The following is a 6,000-nucleotide window of genomic DNA, read 5'->3' as shown; positions in this document are numbered from 1 at the left end:
AATGTTTGCAATGGGGTTATTTCATCAATGTAACTGCCAGACTTTGTTAATAAATTAGGCTGAGTTTAATTTTTGATCAAACTTCAGACCCCTCTCCAGATTCCAACATTTATTGATGATTTTCAAATAGCTACTTTAAGCAGGGGACTAAGCAGAAGCAGTCTCAGCAGCAGCGGTTGAACCAGGTGTCTAGGGGTGATGTCCGACATTTTTTCCAATATTTTCAGTCATGTATGTATCATAAATATTTCCTGATCATGATTGGTTGCTGATCAATCAGGGTATCCCTGATGAACAAAGAACACTTAAAACGCCACTGAAAGCTGCTAGACCTCACAGTGTTGTTCTGTTTCATGTGTAAAAAGAAAATAAACCTTTTGAACGCTGAAAATGTTGGCACTGTGGGAGTTTTACACCAAAGGAGGTAATCGCTATTTTAAACATCTGTATCAGTCTTGATTATCACGATTGCTACTTCTCTGTAAACCCTTCTTTATGGCACATTTTAAACTTTTTCATTATATATTTTCAAATATAATTTTAATTTTTTATTTATTTACCAAAGACTGTTGAGCTTTTCTCTCTGTTATTGTGAATCAGGCAACACACAAAGGCCCAAAAATATAGGTAGGCCCTATAGACATACATTTATGGAGGGATGTCAGAGTGAGGGAGCTGCATGGAGACTGGCACCCAAAGAAGTTAGGGATTCAGTGCCTTACTCATGGTAGTATTGGAAAGATCTTTGGTATTGGCCATTTAGTAAGTTTAAGTATCATAGAATCACTATCAGGGAGGAAAAAATTACAAAGGAACATCTCTACTTCTCTATGGCAGGTATACTATGTGATAAATGAATAGAGGTCAGAGATAAAGAATAACATGGGAGCACAGGACACCATCCAAATGAGGAGCAAAAGAAGGAGCCAAGTTGTTATCAAAGCCCAAGTGATTATTTTCCACAAGATTTTCCTGTCAGGATGTTATGAATGTCTCCATGTTCGCTGCTTGGTGATAAATGGTGTCGCTTTTGCTGTGCTGATGTCATACGGCAGCCTAGAGGCCTGACTTCCCCTTCAGTAAGTGTCAGCCGAAGGATGCACTCACTGCGTCCTGTCTTGCACAGATGGCTTGTGTGTCAATCCAAGTTCCGTGTTTTCCATAAATGTAAAAGTCTTACAGGGGATTTTTTCCATCTGTTTTCCCATTTTTAGCTTCAGAAACCTGAATTCATTTCTGCACTGCACAGAAGCAATTAGATCTATCATCATTACATTGCAGGGCTATTAGTTACACTTGTTACTGTATTATTGATTATATTCTATCCCCAGTGTGTGTAGTATGAGGGTGGAATGTATTTATGTTGGCAGTAAAAAACCTTTCCTGTGCAATAATGTATGCCACGGTGTTAAATTAACAAGTCTGCAGGCTTTGTTTGTTTTTATACTGTATCATGCTTTTACTTTGCAATTGGGTGATTGGGATTGGATTTCCTGCCGTGTAAAGAAAGCCAAGGCAAGAATGTTATGACTTTAAGAACAAAACAGGTATTAGACACTTAAAAACATTTCTCTAATGGGATATCTTTCTGAGTTTTCATTGTGATAACTGACTTGATACATTGAACAATGTCTGTGGATTGGTCAAAGCAAAACTGACTTTTTTGAGAGGGGTCTGGCTGCAGACCATATAGCTCTGAAAGAGCGTCCATCAAGATGCTGTATATCTCTGAAAGGAAGTGCTGTGATTAATCACATTGCAAACATTCCAGACTGAGAAACATTTCATATATAAAACAGAGAGAAAGGTTGGAGGTCTAATCTGGGATTAAATTCAGTAATAGACCCATTTTAGAAGTAGTTACATGAACAGTGGCTTGCTTTAGCTTTGTTAGCTTAAGCTAAAGCTAACATACCTATGCTAGCTGGGTAATTAACATTACAACACAAGCCAAAGTAGCTACATTAGCTTAGGCAATGTAAGCTTTACCAAACATAGCTACAAATAATGTAGCTAAGTAGATAATTTGCCAACATATCTTACATACCTGCCTTGTGAGCTTAGCTTTGGCTACATTTGCTACATAGGTCTGTTATCTCTAGCCAAATTAGCTTTAGAAACATGAGCTTGGTAAGCAGATGAAGTAGATACAAAGCTGGTTTGTCAGCTTAGTTTTAGCTATGTTTTTAAGTTATCCACGTAGCTTAAGCAGCTAATGAAGCTACGTGAGCTACACTGGCTGCGTTAGAATGTTGTAATGGACAACAAACTTTTTTCCTGCAAGTAGACTGTTTTGTTGCCTGTATCAAACATTTTTTAGGTCAGGTTTTGGACTTTTAACTTTTGGTATCCTAACCCTTACCTTATACCTTACCCTTATCCTTAACAGAAGTTCAATCCAATTTTATTTCTAAAGTTCTAGCGTGTATTTCTGTTCTGAAATATACTGCTCAAATGGGTTGGAAAGCACTCTCGTTGCCAAAAACTGAAACTTTACCGTTCCATTACCTTGACGAGGCGGAGATGGACCGATCATGCTTCTGGTGGAATTTAGGGGTAACACTATCTTGCTGCCCCAAACAAATCTCATGCTTACACTGGTGGTGGGCGTCTGCTCTTTTGGTGAGAGAGATATTGAAAAAAAAAAAAAACATCATAGTAATACCAGGTATGTTATAAAATTAGAATAAAAACCTGATTTCAACACAAGCTTTCAGAAATCTTACAGAGCAAGGTTAGGGAGTAACAGAGGGGACTTTAAATGGAATCATCTTAGGAGCAGGGTAATACCTAGTGGGCTATAAACTTTGATTACGTTCATTTTTTCCTTATAACTTTATCCTCTGTCACTGTTTGTGAGCTTGCTGGCTGACTTTTTTTTTCCGATGCCAGTGGAGAGCGTAGCTATTGTTCTGTTCTCTGACGGCAGCAGAGCTGTTGCTGATTGACAACACCACTGATTCCCTTGTGTTTCCTGCTCACACCAGACAGGGCTCACGGTTTGCGTCGCTGCTCTTATCGAGCATGTTGCTGTGCCAGGAGAGAAGAAAATGAAGGAAAAAGCCAGGGGAGTATTACAAGCGAGAGGAGGATTTTCCTTTGTGCTCTTTTGCTTGAAACAAAGCCAGTAGCACATCTTAGTCCATGACAGAGGAAACTTTGTTTTTGTCTCTCTATTTGTAGTAAAGGTGGGAACTGAAAACCACTTACGATTCTGTTTCTCCCTGTTTGGGCACGACGAGATGAAAGATTGTTGCTTCTGATAAGATAAGAATGTAGCAGTCGCCTGCTCTGGTTGCTGGTGCAGAAGGAGGAAATGCCTATCTGATGGGATTTTCAAATTGGATTTTGAATGGCCAGACAGGGTAGGAGAAAAAAATATTTACACGATTGACAACTCCATCTCTGGATGTAAAAGGCATGGCTTCTGGGCAGTGTTATAAACAACAGAAACACAAATTAAACAACTAGAAGTAACTGCTTGATTTATTTAAGATATTTGTAACTTTATTTTAAGTAACTTTGTTTTTTGTCCTGTAAAATATATTCTGGAAGTTTTAAAGTGCTCAAAAAGTACACAAATATAAATAGAAAACTGCCAGAGCAAAAAAAGGAAAGATAAGAAATTATGATGCTTAAATTCTGAATTCTCCATTTCAAATCAACCAAAGATTTATCTTTGAAACCTATATAATTTCTGATAAGTATAAAACTTAAGCCCGGCCATTGAACATTAAGTGTTTTCACCAAAAATCATGTTTGCATATTAGGACAATAGACCAAGTTTACTGCACAATACAAAAAATATATATTAGTTGTAGGAAGTCATATTGATAAAGATTGTGTTTTTTTCCACCAAAAGTTGTTGAAGTCTTGACAAAAAAAATCTTTAAAATTATTAGTTATCCAAAACACAAAAAATTCCCTCAAATTCCCAGGAGGAGCTGGCTGCAGACCTCTGTGCTGGGCCGTTTTGGGCTCATCTGTTGCAGACCTCTACAATGGGGCGACCTCGACCATGGGGCAGGAAGTGGCGTTCACTACTCTTGCTGGAACCAGAATGAAATACTGAATGACGTATATTTTCTGGCTATCTTTTACAACAGCAGAATTTTATGAATAAAAATCAAAACAATTACTGGGGGGAATAAATTTTTATTTAACACACCACAAACTAAGGAAAACCCAACAAGGGTCACTATGTCACTTCCCGCCCCACGGTTGAGGTTGCCATATTTCATAGAGGTCTGCAACAGATGAGCCCAAAATGCCCCACCATAGAGGTCTGTAGCCAGATGCCTCTGCAAATTCCCTTAACATTTCCAAGACATTACCAAAAATTTCTGTGAAAATTCTTAATTCTTAATCAGTCTTCCTACATGGTTGATCAAATCCAGCTTAAATTTGCATCCAGAACATCCAAAGACCTACGCCTTGCACCATTGTGAGAGCCATTGTTCGCCATGATACAGGAAGTAGTTTTATTAGAGGGTAAAAATAGAAAAACAGCCATGATATTAAGTAGAAAAATTCCTAGTGGATCAGTAAAATAATCTGTATTCATTTTGTTGGTAGGCATGGCTTAATGGCTCAGTGGCACCCCTCACAAAATTTTTAAAAACCCAGCCCCTAGACCACTTAAGATCTAGGATTCTTAAACTTTGTAAAAAAAAATATTTAGCAAGGAAGGACCCACGAAAAAAAGCCTTTTGGACCTCTATCCTTACATCAACAAGAAGTCTACCATGTTGAATTTTTTGTTGGAAAATAAAAAGGAAAACAGCCATTTCCAGGGGTTGACTGAGATCCATGAAGCAGTAGATTTTGAGGCAGAGCAACAAGCCCAACATGCACCAGACATCGACATATGTGAAGGAGCGAGGGCCCATTCAGCGCTGCTTGCAGCCATAGTTTTGTAAGATTTCTATGTGTTTGTGTTATTTTTACCTTTTGTGAAATATTTTATTCCTGAAATGTGTTCAAGTTTTCTAAAATGTTTTCACATTTCATTGAATATTTTTGGGATTAGTAACATGTTTTTTGGTGTCCAGTGAACTGTTTTTTAAATTGTCTTGAAATAGTACAGCAGCCCTTCAGGGCCTCCGTATATCCCATACACCTTCCCTGCATCTACATACATAACTACAGCCTCTAATCTAAGCCAAACCCACTTTGTTAATATCTTAACCCTCTTTTAAGTATATATCCAAAGTGATTTCATCTCATCCTTTTATTAGTATATCTATGCACATAGAAGGAGTGTTTGTCATAAAAAAATCTGACCTCAGGCCCATGGTGGGTCAGCTCCCAGCATGGCAGTATTATGAGTCAGCAGAGGAAAGAATGACTAAATGCATGTCTGCAGAGATGAGATTGAGAGATTTACTGAGTCGGTCAGTGGGCTTTAGGCTCAAACCTTTTCCAAGAAACTGTTCTTGCTGAGATTAAAAGACTTGAGCAGCATGAAACTGAATGGTTTTCTTACTGTTTAGAAAAAAAGGTAAGACTTAATCAGAATTTGATTGCAGTAACATCAGCAAAAATGAGTTTACTTGACTTAAAACATACTTAAAGCTAGTAGGGAGAATTCTGGCTCTTTTTACAGATCTGGATAATTTCTCTCAGCTCAGTAGTAAGAGCTGGTCTTTTGGCTCCCAAACAGCTCTTCATTTGGTAACATTTTGTTTGGTACCAATAAAAATGGAGAAAAAAAGGAAACGCACAAGGTTTATCTGCTACATAGTAAATCACAATTTCATTTAAAAATACGTTTATGACAAAATGTAGGATAAGCTCTTTAGCCCAGTACAAAAAATGGCACAGTTTGTGTTCGTCTGTTATTCTTGGCATCACATTGGAATTTACAATACTTTCAACCAAACAACAGACTGCAGTGTATCCACTGTGTCTCCCTCAGGTTAAGAAAGGTAGTGAGAAAGTAAATAAAAATATGTACTGTAAAATAAGTGACTGCATAAATGTTCACTCCCTTGAAGTCAA

Source organism: Cheilinus undulatus, linkage group 13 (assembly GCF_018320785.1).
Source record: "Cheilinus undulatus linkage group 13, ASM1832078v1, whole genome shotgun sequence".
Taxonomy (NCBI): domain Eukaryota; kingdom Metazoa; phylum Chordata; class Actinopteri; order Labriformes; family Labridae; genus Cheilinus; species Cheilinus undulatus.
The sequence above is the reverse complement of the archived record's forward strand: the minus strand, read 5'-3'. Positions refer to the sequence as shown.